Source organism: Callithrix jacchus, chromosome 4 (assembly GCF_049354715.1).
Source record: "Callithrix jacchus isolate 240 chromosome 4, calJac240_pri, whole genome shotgun sequence".
Lineage (NCBI taxonomy): Eukaryota > Metazoa > Chordata > Mammalia > Primates > Cebidae > Callithrix > Callithrix jacchus.
This window is the reverse complement of record NC_133505.1, coordinates 161754243-161771292: the sequence shown is the minus strand read 5'-3', so window position 1 is coordinate 161771292 and position 17050 is coordinate 161754243. Positions and strand designations below refer to the sequence as shown.

At 45.8% G+C, this 17050-nt stretch overlaps 1 long non-coding RNA gene and 1 pseudogene across 4 annotated transcripts in view; both read right to left on the bottom strand.

The window, feature by feature from the left end:
* Window position 1: 1 nt before the first annotated feature.
* Window positions 2-17050, bottom strand: part of LOC144582223 (uncharacterized) — a 121548-nt gene continuing 104499 nt past the window's right edge. For 2 of the 3 annotated variants that reach the window (XR_013534639.1, XR_013534641.1), the window contains one exon: window positions 2-3106. This is a non-coding gene — a long non-coding RNA (uncharacterized LOC144582223). Of the gene's footprint in view, window positions 3107-5531; window positions 15525-17050 lie in introns of those variants that run through there. The other variant, XR_013534640.1, reaches the window with a different exon arrangement.
* LOC128931899 (peroxiredoxin-2 pseudogene) lies at window positions 5532-11349 on the bottom strand (annotated as a pseudogene). Its single transcript, XR_013534642.1, has one exon. The product of XR_013534642.1 is annotated as a peroxiredoxin-2 pseudogene (transcript).

The following is a 17050-nucleotide window of genomic DNA, read 5'->3' as shown; positions in this document are numbered from 1 at the left end:
ATTTCAACAGTGAAAGTTTAATACAAACAATTATTAACCACAACAACATTTGAAGTAATGGGGAATTGACTAGGCTACTAAGAAAGACAAAAGAAAATAGGAGAAGCAGATGAAGCACTGAAGGAGCAGCCATCACCCCATGCGGAGAGAGTGCACCCACCGAAAGCTTCCCCTTCCCTTGGGGTTGAGACTCAGACCCCACTAGGGAAGGCACAGCCATGGTTCACTAAGTGGCAGAGAGGTCACTGAGGTGTCAACCCGTGGAACTTGCTAGAAATCCATCCTCTCTTGCTGGATATCTACCCTTTAGAGTATGAAGAATGCTGCTCACAGGGAGGTGTCTCGTGGAGGATTTCACTACAAAAGCACCTACAAAAGCAGGGTTCTTGGAAAAACCAAGTGGCCACTGGGTCCTCCCAGAGAAGCCTCCCGAGCTGCAAGAGCTGCTGAGCAGAAGCATGGCAACCCAGAGGCAAAACTCTGTCCTCCTGCAGTGCCTTCCCATGCCCCATACCCACCATGCTTAACAAAAAGCCAGCTGGCAAAGGCCGTTGTTGAAAAGACCTAATCCAGCTGGGTGCGGTGGCTCACGTCAGTAATCCCAGCATTTCAGGACACCTAGGCAGGTGGAGGTTAGGAGTTTGAGACCAGCCTGGCCAACGTGGCGAAACCCAAACTGTACTAAAAATACAAAAATTAGCCAGGCATTCTGGTGTGTGCTTGTAATCTCAGCTATTCAGGAGGCTGAGGCAGGAGAATCACTTGAACCTGGGGGTAGAGGTTGCAGTGAGCTGAGATCACGCCACTGCACTCCAGCCTGGGCAACTGAGTGAGATTCCATTTCAAAAATACTACCAGCCTGGTCAACATGGTGAGACCATGGCTCTACTAAAAATACAAAAATTAGCCGGGTGTGGTGGTGGGCACCTGTAATCCCATCTACTCAGGGGGCTGAGGCAGGAGAATCACTTGAACCCAGGAGACAGAGGCTGCAGTGAGCCGAAATCTTGCCACTGCACTCCACCCTGGGTGGCAAAGTGAGACTCCATCTCAAAATAATAATAATAATAATAATAATGAAGAAAAATAAAAGGGCTAGATCCATTTTTGTAGAGAATGCAAAAAAGGATGAACCTGGGGCTAAGAGGCCATGATCCACTAACTAGCAAACTCTATAGGCTCATGAAGTCCAAGCATCGTCCAGTTTCCTCTCCCAGACTCTTCCTGCACATTCCAGATGAATACTAACATTGCCGCACGTCTCTCTCTGCTGGCACGTGCCCCTCAGCCACAGTTTAGTTCCTGTCCATGACTCCCCTGGCTGCAATCATCTCTGTGCATTCCTGCCCCAAGGGCTTCGCCTCACCTGGAGGCATAGCTGCCTTTTCTCCTAGTTTCCACAGGTATGACCAAGATGTGAGAGTCAACAAAACTGGCTAAGGAACCATAAGGGAATTCCAGAAGAATCTACCCCTGAAGATAAATTCAAATTTCTACCCCTTGCAAAGAGAAAAAGAGCAGCATGTTTAAAAAGGCAGCCCACTCTCCTCAGCATCCACTCACTTGATAACCCCCAAGGTTTCAAAACTACTCAGCTACAGGATCCTATCATGTCCAAAAAATTTAATCATAATAGGCCAGGCATGGTAGCTCACGCCTGTAATCCCAGCACTTTGGGAGACCAAGGTGGGTCACGAGGTCAGGAGTTCAAGATTAGCCTGGCCAAGGTGGTGAAACCCCATTTCTACTGAAAATACAAAAATTTGCTGGACATGGTGCTGGGCGCCTGTAATCCCAGCTACTCTGGAGGCTGAGGCAGGAGAATCACTTGAACCCCAGAAGTGGAGGCTGCAGTGAGGCAAGATCATGCCACTGTACTCCAGCCTGGGTGAAAGAGTGAAACTCTGTCTCAAAAAAAAAAAAAATGTTTACTAATAATATTAGCTGTAATCTCACTACTGAGAAGTAGCATTCTGTCATATTCTCTTGCAGTCTTCAGACTCGGATTACCCAGATCTAAACTCTGTAAGTTTAGGGATTATGCCCCACTTATCTTTCTGTCCCTGATCACTTAGTACATTTCCTGACATATATAGGAGGTGCCTAGCAATGTTCGCAGCATTGAATGTTTTTTAAAAGCTCTCTGGCACCAGAAAGTATTCAAGTATTTGTCTCTTGGTTTCAACAGACAAGTTATCCTTCCTCTGAGTTCTGTCTCAAAGAGAGGTTTCTTAACACACCATTGTCACTTTTGGACAATTCCTTGAAGCAATATTAACTCTTGCTCACAGCACCTGAAGGAAGAGAGTCTTCCTGCCATGTAAACTCTCTGCCTCAGCCTGGGCACCACTGGCTACAGAAAGGACCTTCACCACATCCACACAATGGCAATACCAGCAAAAAATTATGGCGTTTAATACTATCTCTAAGGAGCTCAAATACTGTCTTGTTTCTGTTTTTTTGAGACAGAGTTTCACTCTTGTTGCCCAGGCTGGAGTGCAATGGCGCAATCTCTACTCACTGCAACCTCCGCCTCCCAGGTTCAAGCAATTCTCCTGCTTCAGCCTCCCAAGTAGCTGGGATTACAGGTGTGTGCCATCACACCTGGCTACTTTTTTGTATTTTTAGTAGCTACTGGGTTTCACCCTGTTGGCCAGGCTGGTCTCAAACTCCTGACCTCAGGTGATCCACCCATCTCAGTCTCCCACAGTGCTGGGATTACATGCGTGAGCCACCGCCCCCGGCCCTCTCAAATACAGTCTTACAGCCTGTTTGTAGAAGAGAACTAGGATCCAGCAATGGTTACTTCTAAGTGCATCTCTACTGCTTAATTCCCCATAATGATAACAGGCTAATACACAGTCTCCCTCTCCCATGCCCCGGGATCTAGCCAACAGGCAAAGACTGCACAGGCTTAAGTCCAGCCCTCTCTCCAGCAGAGGAAGGCAGTCCTGCCAGTGGGTCAGGCAACTTTTGTAGTTGAGATTCCTAGAGAACAGCCTCTTCGAGGAAGGCCGCTGTTCTCCCTCTTCTCCTCACTTGGCCCGAGCCTCTCAGCTGGCGTTCGGGAGCCTGCTTGATTCACTTCACCGTATTCTTCAAATCCCTGAAAGAAAGAGGTAGGCATGATTGGAATTCCAAAAACCTGCTTTTAGCCCAAAATTTGATCCACCCTCCATTGCCTTCAAACCATTTGCACTTGTGTATGGTGTGCAGTGAAGGATGCAGGCACGTGTGTGTGCACACGGGTGTTTTCTTTCTCTTGGAATTATTTTACCAGTTGTCTGCCCCACTAACAAGTTACTAGAGTCCAATGTATATATCTTTGCAGGAATATTAAAAAATGAAAGGCTACCTGGTAGGATTACTACACCGTGATAAAATATCTGTGTGTTGTTTAGACAGTTGCTCAAGATTCCAGATCTAAAAACCTTGGATGGGACTAAAGAAACTCCTGGCCAGGCCCAGTCCTATCACCACCCCATTCCTGAGCTGGAAAGCATCTCCAGGCATCTCTGAAGCAGAGACAGTGGTCCTCAGTGCTTCCTGGGAAGCATGTCATTCTTAAATTTGCCAGGAAGTTTTGGGTGCAGCAGGCCAAGCTACTCATGCACTAACCTGGCTCCTGTGTACTCCATATGGACATAGAAAAAGACTTTTAACCTTGGCCTTTACCCTCAAAACATAAATCCTTTTAAAAAGTTACCTGTGACATCGGTTGTTTTAAGTTGATAAAAACTGATGTTAAGTTTGCTTCATTTTTCCTAATTCATAAAGTTAGTGATATAGTTGGGATCTGTGTCCCCACCCAAATCTCATGTCAAATCGCGATCCCCAGTGTTGGAGGTAGGGCCTGGTGGGAGGCGACTGGATCCTGGGACAGAGTTCTCATGAATGTTTTGGCACCATCCCCCATTAGTACTATACAGTGAGTTCTCCCAAGATCTGGTTGTTTACAAGTGTGTGGGAGCTTCCCGCATCTCTCTCTTTCTCCTGCTCTGGCCATGTAAGACTTGCCCGCTTCCCCTTCGCCTTCTACCATGATTGTAAGTTTCCTGAGGCCTCCCCAGAAACCAAGCAGAAGCCACCATGTTTCCTGTGCAGCCTGCACAACCATGAGCCAATTAAACCTCTTTTCTTTTTTCTTTTTTTTTGAGGCAGAGTTTGACTCTTGTTGCCCAGGCTGGAGTGTAATGGTGAAAACTTAGCACACTGCAACCTTTGCCTTCTGGGTGCAAGAGACTCTCCTGCCTCAGCTTCCCAAGTAGCTGGGATTACAGGCGCATACCAACATGTCAGGCTAATTTTTGCATTTTAGTAGAGATGGGGTTTTTTCACATTGGCCAGGCTGGTCTCAAACCCCTAACCTCAGGTGATCCACCCACCTCAGCCTCCCAAAGTGCTAGAATTATAGGCATGAGCCACCACACCTGGCTCTTCTCTTTATAAATTACCTAGTCTCAGGTATTTCTGTATATCAGTGTGAGAACTATTTCAGTTAGCTTGATAAACATATCCGAAAACACAAAAGTCAAGACTTTCTAAATCAAAATGAAGTACTATTACACTATGTACTTTAAAGATATTACCTCTTGTTTACCAAGTTATATCATTGATACTTATTTTCACTGGAGCCCTCTGTATAGGAAACGTGTTTGCTGAACTCATAAACTTACTGTGAAATGCAGAACTTAACACCATATGAGCAGGCCTTTTCTTTCAAATTTCCCTTTATGATGCTAAGCTCCAGTTTTCCAATTTCTTCACCCATTAAGCTTGTTCTTGGACTGGACGCTTTCACCGGCTGGACTAGTCCTGAATTCCTTGGACTTCCTTCCAAGCCTCCACACTTCTACTCAGTCATTTCCACTCTGCCCTCAGCAGCACAGTCTCCATAACTTTCTGTTATATAAATGCTTCTTATTATCATGGAAAGTATTGGAGTCTGGAGTTTGGACCCCAATACTTACAATGGTCACATTTCTAAGTGTGTAGGAAGGGAAGAAAAACAGTCAATACTTCTCTGCTTGCAGACAAAGATAACTTAAGCCACATTTGCAGTTAAGGGTTGGCACAGGGCCATCTGGATTGCAGACAGGATCTTTAGAAGGGAAGTAATATTTGAAATTAAACTACCTAGACGATGGACTTCAGCCAGCTTTTACCTACTTGTAAAAGAGCAATGAAGTCTGTTTGTGTGTAGTGTGTGTGGTTGAATAGGGACACACAAACCATCATGTACTTCCTCAAAAAGTGTTATATTTGGCAATGATATTTGATTCGGGGGTTTTTGTTTCAAAACTGGGGTATTAAATGAGCTAAACCTGAACTTGAGCTCATATTTATATAAAGACCAATTTATTCTGGGTTTAATATATCTTAAAAGCAAGAAAAATAAAGTCTCAGGGTATTATGTAACTATTATAGTAAATATTCATCAAATGTATCATATATAGCTATTATGTGAAATAAATAATATTTGCATGTGAATACAAGTCGACTTATGTGGTTCTCTTGATAGCCTTACACTATTTCTTTTTTTTTTTTTTTCATTTTTTTTTTCCTTCAAGACCGAGTTCACTCTGTTGCTCAGGCTGGAGTGCAGTGGTGTGATCTTAACTCATTGCAACCTCCACCTCCTGGGATCAAGTGATTCTCATGCCTCAGCCTCCCGAGTAGCTGGGATGACGGGCATGAGCCACCACAGCCAGCTACTTTCTGTATTTTTAGTAGAGACGGAGTTTCACCATGTTGGCCAGGTTGACCTCAGGTGATCCACCCGCCTCAGTGTCCCAAAGTTCTGAAATTACAGGTGTGAACCACTGCACCCAGCCTCATTTTTTTCTTAAAGGATTTTTATAAACTTTAGTGAAAAAATGGAAGAATGGCATCACACAGAAAACAAAAGTCTGCTTTTTAAATTTTGTCTTACCAGATAGTGTAAATACTTTTGAATTACTGGATATATGAATTAATGATCCTTATTGCCTTCAGTTTGAGTAACAATATCTTGAATCGGGGACCACCAGGTTGCCTAAGGTGGTGTGAACCAGCCCAGATTGGAAGTGGAGCAGGTCAAAACCCCCATGCTGATCAGTAGTGGGAACGTGCCTGTGACCAGTCATTGAACTCCAACCTGGGCAACATAGTGAGACCCCGTCTCTTAAAAAAATAAAAGTAAAATAACATAAACAAACAAACAAAAAATACCTTGAACTTGCCACTATCTTTGCTTTTTACCCAAACTTTCTAATTATAAGCTTTAAAGAGGCAACAAATTCTAAAATCCAAATTCAATCTTTTAAATTAGATATAGTTTTCCATAGAGCTGGCTCAAAGGTTAGATTTGTATCATAACACTGTAAAGCACAGCGTTCCATAAAAAAAAATTTTAAATCACTTGACATTAAAATGTTCTCCTCTGGATTATTATAAAACTCTCCTTAACACCTGCAGTGGCTTCCTTCTGTTTTCATATTTTGTAAGTCTTTCATGTCATTTAGGATGAGAGTCTCCGCAAACACCTTTCACTTGTGGAATTCCCCCGTAAAAACAGACAACCTGTTTTAAAGCTGCAGACATCAGAACGAGTAACTAGACAGACACTCATGTCAGGGAGCGCCTCTCCTCCCTTCCTCTCACCTTGGGCTGTCTTTTTCCATCATCTGCAAATACACACTCCAAGCAATGCCATAGTAGAATGCAAAAAGCAATTTTGGATTTGGTTAAAGAGCTTAACCCAGTCTATTGTACATTTTAGAAAGTTTCTTTGTTAAACTACAATTTTCTATGATGAGAAAGGATATTATTGGCCAGGCAGGGTGGCTCACGCCTGGAATCCCAGCACTATGGGAGGCTGAGGTGGTTGGATCATTTGAGGTCAGGAGTCAGAGACCAACCTGGCCAACACAGTAAAAACCCATCTATACTAAAAATATAAAAATTAGCCGGGCATAGTGGTGCACGTCTGCGATCCCAGCTACTCTGGAGGCTGAGGCATGAGAATCCATTTGAACCAAGAAGGTGGCGGTTGCAGTGAGCTGAGATCACACCACTGCATCCCAGCCTGGGTCACAGAGCAAGATCCTGCCTCAGGAAAAAAAAAAAAAAAAATTCCATTCCTGGCTGGGCGTGATGACTCACACCTAGAGCCCCAACACTTTGGGAAGCCAGGTAGGAGGCTCCCGGGAGCCCAGGACTGAAGCTGCAGTGAGCTATGACGGCGCCACTGCACTTCAGCCTGGGTGACACAGTGAGACCCTGTCTCAATAAAAACAAAAAATTAATCCACTTTTTTCCTGGCCAGATGTCTATCATTCCAGATGTGATTACACTAAGAAATGTTCAAAAAGCTCTGACCACCACACATTTGCAAGAACAGTGAAAGTCAGCGTAATGAAAGGCAAAGCCTCCATGCGCACATAAGTCCACGCAGCACAGCACAGAGAGCCCCGTCTGGAGTCAGAAGGTCTGGTTTAAACCTTGCCTTTACTTTTACCCTCAATTTTTAAAACTTGATATGTAATAGATGCACATGTGATAATTTAATACATTCATGTAAATTGTAAAGATCAAATCAGTGTACTTGGGAATATCCGTCACCTTTATTTTCTTTTTTTTTTTTTTGAGACAGAGTCTCAATCTGTCGCCCAGGCTGGAGTGCGGTGGCGCACGCTTGGCTCATTGCAACCTCTGCCTCCTGGGTTCAAGCGATTCTGTCCCTCAGCCTCCAGAGTAGCTGGGATTACAGGCTTGCACCACCACACCTGGCTAAATTTTGTATTTTTAGTAGAGATGAGATTTCGCCATGTTGGCCCAGCTGGTCCCCAACTCCTGACATCAGGTCATCTGCCTGCTTTGGCCTAGCAAAGTGCTGGGATTACAAGTGTGAGCCGTTGCACCCAACCTCTACCCCCTTTACTTTATGCTAGAAACAGTCAAATTATTTTCTTCCAGTAATTCTGAAATATGCAATAGATTATTGTAAACTATAGCCACCCTAATGATCTATCAAATACTAGGTCTCATTTCTTCTATCAAACTATATATTTACATCCATTCGTCAACTTTTCTTCACTGGCTTTACTTCTTATACTAGCTTTGTGACCTCAGGAAATGGCTTAATGCTCAGTGCCTCAGTTTTCCCATCTGTGAAATGGGGATAATAATACAATTTACCTGATGGAACCATATGGGAATGAAATGAATTAATATTTGTAAAGCACACAATAAATACTATCTGTTATGTAAGATAAAAACAGTTGCCTGGGCCTGGTGGCTCAGGCCAGGCACGGTGCTCATGCCTGCAATCCCAACACTTTGGGAGGCTGAGGCAGGCAAATTATCTGAGGTTAGGAGTTCGAAACCAGCCTGGCCAACATGGTCTCATCTCTACTAAAAATACAAAAATTAGCCAGGCATGGTGGCAGGAGTCTGTAATTCCAGCTATTCAGGAGGCTGAGGCAGGAGAATTGCTTGAACCCGGGAGGAGGAGGTTGCGCTGAGCCGAGATTCCACCATTGCACTCTGGGCAACAACAGCGAAACTCCACCTCAAAAAATAAAAAAGAAAGAGAAGCCCTATATGGAGAGTGCAGCTCATCACAGAGGAGATGGGCCTGACCTCCAGACCTATGGGGAAGATAAAACTCTTCATTTCATTAATGAACTCCTTTCTATTTTGAAATTATAGTTCAAGACTTCCAAGTTAATTATCACTGTTACCACATGGATGTTCATTAAATCTTGGCTGTTGACGATTACGATAAGCTAGTCCCAAACTGGGAAGGTGACATGGTCTGGGTCGTCCTTTACATCTTCAGCATCTCCGCCAGGTCCCAGGATTGAACCCCTGCAATAAACAACTGCTGGCTGTTGCTAAGACCTCAAGCTGTGAACTTTCTCAGGGGACATTTGTGCTTTAATTAAAAACTGACAATGCCTTTGAGAACCAAAGGAATGATGATGCATGGTGTCATTTCAGACACTCTTAGAAGCAGAGAAGGCACGTTAATCAAGGAGGAGGTCCCAGAGCCATTCCATCACCCGGAAGATCAGCATTGATGATACATATTTATAGGAGAAAATATCGTCATTGCACAAAGTACTTTCAGGAGGCTGGGCATGGTGGCTCACACCTGTAATCCCAGCACTTTGGGAGGCCAAGGTGAGCAGATCACAAGGTCAGGAGATCGAGACCATCCTGGCCAACATGGTGAAGCCCTGTCTCTTTTGTACTTTCAGGAGACAAAAGCTTTTGTACTTTCAAGAGACCAGGCATGGTGGCACACACCTGTAATCCCAGCCTCTCAGGAGGCTGAGGTAGGGGAATCACTTGAACCTGGGAGGCAGAGGTTGCAGTGAGCTGATAGCACCACTGCACTCCAGCCTGGTGACAGAGTGACACTCAGTCTCAAAAAAAAAAAAAAAAAAAAGTACTTTCAGCAATTCCCTTCCTGGTGGGATCTTGGCCTGAGTTGTTTTTCACTGAAAAGAAGTACACACGGCTGTGGGCTGTATCTAATTCCTTGGTCGTTGTAAATTCTGACTCCAGCCAGCTTCAGCTTGCTGAATGAAATAGAACCAGAAGAGCAAATGTCTCCTAACACTTGCTGTACTGATGCACACAAGGCAGCTGATACCTGTGCATATCTGAACCTGGGGAACCCCCAGGTGGAGAGAGGCAAGTCAGCACACTGCGGACGTGGTCACGTGAATCCAAAGGGAATATGAAAAGAAAATACAGGCTCAAAGCTGGAGTTTAATATGTGGGCAGGCACAGAAGTGCGATTGTCTTTCTTTTTTCAGAACTGAACTCAGTTTAGTTCACCAGCCTCCATTTCCAGTTAGGAGTTGCAGGAGTTTGCTAGAGCTGCTGCAATAAATTATAGGAAACTGGGTGGCATAGAACAACAGCAATGTACTGTCGCACAGTTCTGCAGGCCAGAAGCCGGAAATCAAAGTGTCAGACGGGCCACGCTTTCTCCAAAGGCTCTCGGAGAGAGTCAGTTCCAGATCTTTCTCCTGGCTTCCAGTGGTTGCTAGCCATCGGTGTTCCTTGGTTTGGGATGCACCACTGCAACCCCTGTCTCTGTAGTCAAATGGAATTCTGCTCTTTGTGTCTATAATTCTGTGTCTCTTTTTGAGACAGGATCTTGCTCTGTCACCCAGGATGGAGTGCAGTGGTACAGTCACAGCTCACTGCAGAGTTCAAAGTCTGGGCTCAAGTGATCCTCCTGCCTCAGCCTCCTGAGTAGCTGGGACTGCAGGTGGGCACCACAGCACCCAGCTAGTTTCTGTATTTGTCGTAGAGTGGGGGGGGGGGTCTCGCTATGTTGCCCAGGCTGGTCTCAAATTCTTGGCCTCCAGTGATCCTCCCACCTCAGCCTCCCAAAGTTCTGAGACTACAGGCATGAACCACCATGTTTGGCCTCTTCTTTTTTCTTTTCACCTGTGCCTAATACTTTATTGGTCACCTCTAGGCCTGTGTGCAGCTGGGTGGGCTCAGGGGAGGGTGTCACTATTTAGCTCCTAGGTGGAGGTATAAGAAGGCTTTGGCCTAGCCCTCCAGGGTTCCAGATTGTGGAGTTTGGAGGGGCAGGTCTGGCCTTTCCTGGGTCAGCACAGGGCACCCAGGTGGGAGCACAGGTGGGCAAACAGCACAGGCACCTAAATAGAGGTATAAGCTCACTATCCGTTGGCCAGCCGAATTGTGTTTGGAGAAATACTCCTTGCTGTCATCCATGCTGGGCTTTATCATGTCACTGCCAGTCTTCCAGCTGGGGGGACAAACTTCATGGAGTACAGGCTCCTCCATGTACTGGATGGCCTGGACCAACCACAGAGCCTGGTCCGTGAAGGGTCCCACAGGCAAATCACTAACAGTGATCTCGCGAAGGACATCCTTGCCATCAATGATAAAGAGGCCCCTGTAGGCAATGCCCTCATGTGTTTTCAGCATGCTGTAACCCTCAGACAAGCATCTGGTCAGGTCAGCAAGCAGGGGGATATTCAGGGGGCCCAAACGTCCCACATTCTAGCGTGGGGTGTTGATCCAAGCCAGGTGGATGAACGGAGAGTCCACTGAGGCATGCAGCCTTTCGCAGCCCAGCTTGCGGAAGTCCTCGGCCTGGCTGCTGAACGCGATGATCTCCATGGGGCACACAAAAGTGAAGTCCAGAGGGTAGAAAAAGAGGACCAGGTACTTCCCTTTGTAGCCCGACAGCTTCACGTCTTTGAAGGCGTCATCCACCACGGCTGTGGTCTTGAAGTCAGGGGCGGGCTTTCCGATGCATGGATCAGACCATGACTGAAAGCTGCATGGGCTTTCACATGAAAGATGCACAGGTGATCACACGCGTGGACCCACGTTCTCAGTGCCGGCCTCTTTTATTCTTAAAAGGACACTGGTCATATTGGATCAGGGCCCACTCTGATGACTTTACTGTAACTTGATTATATCTTCAAAGCCCCGATTTCCACATAAGGACACATTCACAGTATGGGGTTAGGGCTTCTGCTTACCTTTTGAGGTGACACTGTTCAACCTATCACCAGTGGTAGAATACTAAATCTCTCTCCCAAAGAACTGCAGTCTCTTCCACTTGAAAGCGCTGTGGGTTTTTTTTTGTTTTTGTTTTTTGTTTGTTTGTTTGTTTTGAGATGTAGTCTTACTCTGTTGCCCAGGCTGGAATGCAGTGGGGCGATCTCAACTCACTTCAACCTATGCCTCCTGGGTTCAAGCAACCCTCCTGCCTCAGCCTCCTGAGTAGCTGGGATTATAGGAGTGTGCCACCACATCTGGCTAACTTTTATATTTTTAGTAGAGGTAGGGTTTCACCATGTTGGCTAGGCTTCTTGTCTCTTTTAGATACTCATTCTGTCAATTTAGGATTCTCCCCAATTCCCTGATTTTCTCCTCTTCTCTCTAGGAGGAGGTTGGGTATGGGATGGGTGAAAGTGTTCTTAAGAACCAGGGCAGCTGGGCGCAGAGGCTCACACCTGTAATCCCAGCACTTTGGGAGGCTGAAGCCAATGGATCACCTGAGGTCAAGAGTTCAAGACCAGCCTGACCAATATAATAAAACACCACCTCTATTAAGAAATACAAAAATTAGCCAAGCATGGTGGTGTGTGCTGGTAGTCCCAACTACTTGGGAGGCTGAGACAGAAGAATCGCTTAAACCCAGAGGCAGAGGTTGCAGTGAGTTGAGATCGCACCACTGCACTCCAGACTGGGGTGATAGAGCAAGACTCTGTCTCAAACAAACAAAGAAAAAAAAAACAGGGCAAAGCTCGGCGCAGTGGCTCCCAACTGTAATTCCAGCACTTTGGGACGCCAAGGTAGACAGATCATTAGAGGTCAGGATTTTGAGACCAGCCTGGCCAACATGGCAAAACCTCATCTCTACTAAAAAATACACCAAAAATAGCCGGGCATGGTGGCACACACCTGTGGTTCTAGCTACTCAGGAGGCTGAGGCAAAAGAATCATAGAAGCCAGGAGACAGAGGTTGCAGTGAGCTGAGATAGAGCCACCGCACTCATTCCTGGGTGACAAAGTAAGACTCCATCTAAAAAAAAAAGCTAGCCAGGCATGGCGGCAGATGCCTATACTCCCAGCTACTCAAGAGGCTGGGACACAAGAATCGCTTGATCCTGGGAGGTGGAGCTGCAGTGAACAAAGACTGTAGCACTGCACTCCAGCCTGGGTGACAGAGCGAGACTCCATCTCAAAAACAAAGAACCAGGGCAAGGCCAGCCAGATGTGAGGGACGTCTGATTGGCACACTTGCCTCACTCCTCCCTGTGATCCATACTGCCTGAACTTGGCATTTCCTACCAGTCCACCATGGGCTCCCATCAATAGGCCCCTAAAGGCTCAGTCCTCCTATCTCAACATGAGGGCTTCTTCTAGGCTCCCAGGCCTTTTCCAGCCTAGCTCTGTGGCTTGCTTTAGGGAACAGACTGGTTTCAGAAGCCCCCTTCTGTAGCAACAAGACTTGAGAGGTGTCCTCTGGCTCTTAGTCTAGCACTGGCTTTTTTCTTTTCTTTTTTTAGTTCACCGGTCTACTAGATGGGGCATCCCAAAGAGCCTCGTGGTCTCACAGGGTTGATCCTGGGATACTGCTTTGGGATCTTCAAACTTTTCTCTAGTTATATTATCCCCATCCTCTTGGACAAGGCCCAAGGTCACAGGACAGAACCCCACATAGCGACTGTTTAACTCTTCTTGTCCTCTCCTTCTTCCAGTTCTCATTCTTCAGCCCAGCCCAGAAAAAGAGTCTGTGTGTGGCCAGCACACCCTTAGGATATCACACATGCTTCTCCATTCTATGACTTTCCTTTGAAATGTCCCATTCATGAAATTATGCTTCATGAATTACGCTATTATGGAGATGGAGGAAAAGCTTATACTAGATTAATCCATATGGTGGAGAAAATGAAGAGGAAATCTCGATAAAATATTAACTATACACAATTCTGGCCAGGTGCAGTGGCTCATGCCTGTAATCCCAGCACTTTGGGAGGCCGAGGTGGGTGGAACACTTGAAGTCAGGAGTTTGAGACTAGTCTGGTCAACATGGTGAAACCCATCTCTACTAAAAATACAAAAAATAGCTGGGCATGGTGGTGGGCACCTGTAATCCCAGCTACTCAGGAGGCTGAGGCAGGAGAATCACTTGAATCCAGGTGGTGGAAGTTGCAGTGAACCGAGACTGAACCACTGCATTCCAGCCTGGGTGACAGAGCAAGACCCTGTCTCAAAAAAAAAAAGCATACACAATTCAGATGCTTGGAAGTCATTAAAGAGCTTACTCAGACACTGTGATCTTGGACTAAAATCCCTGGGAAAAGGCAAGTCAGGTGAGGGGAACCCAAAGCTCAGCTTCCATTTCCTCTGGAGGCTTTTCCCAGCCACTAACCTGCCAAGACAGCCAGAGAGAAGATATCTCAATAACTGTACCCAATAAGGATCTGGCATCTGCAATATGTACAGAACTGTGACAAATCAATTAATTTAAAAATCCATCATCACAATTTAAAAAGATTAGAACAGTTACTATTGAAAAGAAGATGCAACTAAACTTGTTAAAAGATGCTCAACCACACTAGCCATCAAGGAAATAAAAGCTAAGACCACAGGCCAGGCGCAGCGGCTCACACAGTTGGAGAGCCGAGGGGAGAGGATTGCCTGGGGCTCAGAGTTTAAGATCAGCCTGGGCAATATAGTAAGACCCTGTCTCTATAACAAACATTTAAAAAATTTAAAAACTAAGGCCACAAAGAGACCCCACTGCGTGCCCTCCAAATGGCTCAAATTAAAAACGGACAACATAAAGTGCTGCCAAGGGGCCAAGTGCGGTGGCTCATGCCTGTAATCCAAGCACTCTGGGAAGCCAAGGTGGGCAGATCACCTGAGGTCAGGAGTTCAAGACCAGCCTGGCCAATATGGTGAAACCCTGTCTCTCCTAAAATACAAAAATGAGCTGGGCATTGTGGCCCGCACCTGTAATTTCAGCTACTTAGGAGGCTGAGTCAGGAGAATCACTTGAACCTGGGAGGCAGAGGTTGCAGTGGGCTGAGATCACGCCACTGCACTCCTGCCTGGGTGGCAGAGTGAGGCTCTGTCTCAATAAATAAATAAATAAAGTATTGGCGAGGAGGTGTATAAGACTCATAAATGGCTGGTGGGTGTATAAATCTATACAAGCAATTTGGAAAAACTTTGACAGTAACTACAGAAATTGAACAAATGCACTCTCTATGACCCAGCAATTCTACTCCAGTGTACGTGCCCAGGAGAAGCAGAGGTAGGTGCACACTGAGTATGTAGAGTGATGTCGGACAGCATCGTTATCTGCAATAGCCCAAACAAAGAACAACCCAAATGGCCGTCGACAGTGGAATAAATATATAAACTGTGGCATATTCATATCGTGAATCAGTATACAGCATAGCAAATGGACCAACTCCTGTACGATTCTTATAAACATAATGGTGAGAGAATGAAGCTAGACATAAAATAGGAGGTACTAGGTGATTCCAGTTAGATAACTTCAAAAACAAATAAGATTCATCTATGTGGTAGGTGTCTGGATTGCCTTTGGCATAAGAGGGGGTTCTTATAATGCTCTTCTTCTTGAACTGGTTTCGAACTTGTGGCCTCAAGTCATCCGCCCACCTTGGCCTCCCAAAGTGCTGGGATTACAGGCATGAGCCACCATGCCTGGCCAACACTTCTTTTTAAATGCTGCATCCTTGGAATAGTATCTTGAACGAAGCAATAGCTCATAAATATTTGCTGTCAGATGGTTGGCACATCTTTCCTTCCTGGTTTCCTGGGGTGGGTAGTAAGGGTGGGGGAGGAATGAAAGCCGCAGCCTGAAGTTATGGTTTAATCTTTTTAATGTAAGAGTTTGTCATGTTCAAGTTACTCAGTGGTTCCTTACACAAACCTATCAGCAAGTCACACCGGCTCCACGACAAGGAAAAGCAACAAAGCACCACTTGCAGAATTTCTCCCTACGAGGAAAAACAGAGGATCACGTCTCGGTTCCCCTCAGGAGCACCATTCCCGATAACGGTAGACTTTAGTTATCCGCTGTCACGGTGGGCCAGGCCCTACACTCAGGGTTTGACAGATGCTATTTCACTGGATCCTCAAATCAACCCAAGGAGGTAGAAACTGTTATTCTTATTTTGCAACTAACACTAAGGGAGAGAAAATAACTTATCCAAGTTTTCTTGGCTACCAGAAGTAGTAAAGCCAGGATTCAGATCCAAGTCTCCTGAACTCTAAAGCAAGGGCTCAGGGACACACACACATAAAGAACAAGCAAATACCAAACACGGTCTTAGATGAGGAGTTGTGTACGCAAATAATTAGTTTACCAGACAGTCTGTGCTAAGTGCCACGGAAGAGAACAGGCAGAGTGGAGTGATCCCCGCGGCAGCAGGAGATTCTGCCAATAGTAATCTGGTAAAAAGTTCATCTCTACAGTATCATGTGATGAAAGTCACTCTGAAATTTCAGATTAGAGATCTCCCCTATAATGACACAGTAGAGCTGGGCTGAGAGGAACGCTTTCAGAATTCCTCCTTGAAGAGGAGAGATCTTGAATGTAGATGTCAATGGAACACAGTCTAAAAGTTGGAGATGGTCCTAGGAAGTCCCCTCTTGGCTCTGCCCTCACGGCACAATCTTTAAATTCCTCATGGACCATGAGGGGTTCTTTCCATTTTTTTTTTTTTTTTTTTTTTTTATGGAGTCTCTCTCTATTGCCAGGTTGGAGTGCCAAGGCATAGTCTCAGCTCACTGCAACCTCCACCTCCTGGGTTCATGCAATTCTCCTGCTTCAGCCTCCCGAATAGCTAGGATTACAGGTACCCACCACCACGTCCGGCTAATTTTTGTATTTTTAGTAGAGACAGGGTTTCAACATGTTGGCCTGCCTGGTCTCGAACTCCTGACACTGTGATTCACCCACCTCAGCCTTCCAAAGTGCTGGGATTACAGGTGTGAGCCACCACACCCGTCCCTTATTTTTTTCAGGAGTCTCGCTCTGTTGCCTAGGCGGGAGTGCAGTGGCATGATCTCTGCTCACTGCAGCCTCCACTTCCCAAGTTCAAGCAATTCTCCTGCCTCGGCCTTCTCAGTAGCTGGGATTACAGGCGTGTGGTACCACTACCAGCTAATTTTTGTAGTTCTAGTAGAGATGGGATTTCACCATGTTGGCCACAATGGTCTTGAACAACTCCTGACCTCAGGTGATCCGCCCGCCGGAACCTCCCAAAGTGCTGGGATTACAGTGATGGTTTATTTCATTTTAGAAATGAGGTTTCACCGTGGTGCCCAAGACAGTCTCAAATTCCTCAGCTCAAGTGATCCTCCTGCCTCAACCTCCTGAGTAGCTGGGACTGTGTGTGCCACTACACCCTGCCTTTATACATTTTCATTGCCAAAAGAACCAACCCACAAATTTTCATTGCAACATAGACAATATCAATCATGCAAAGATCCATCACACCACTGACCCACTTGCCATGTT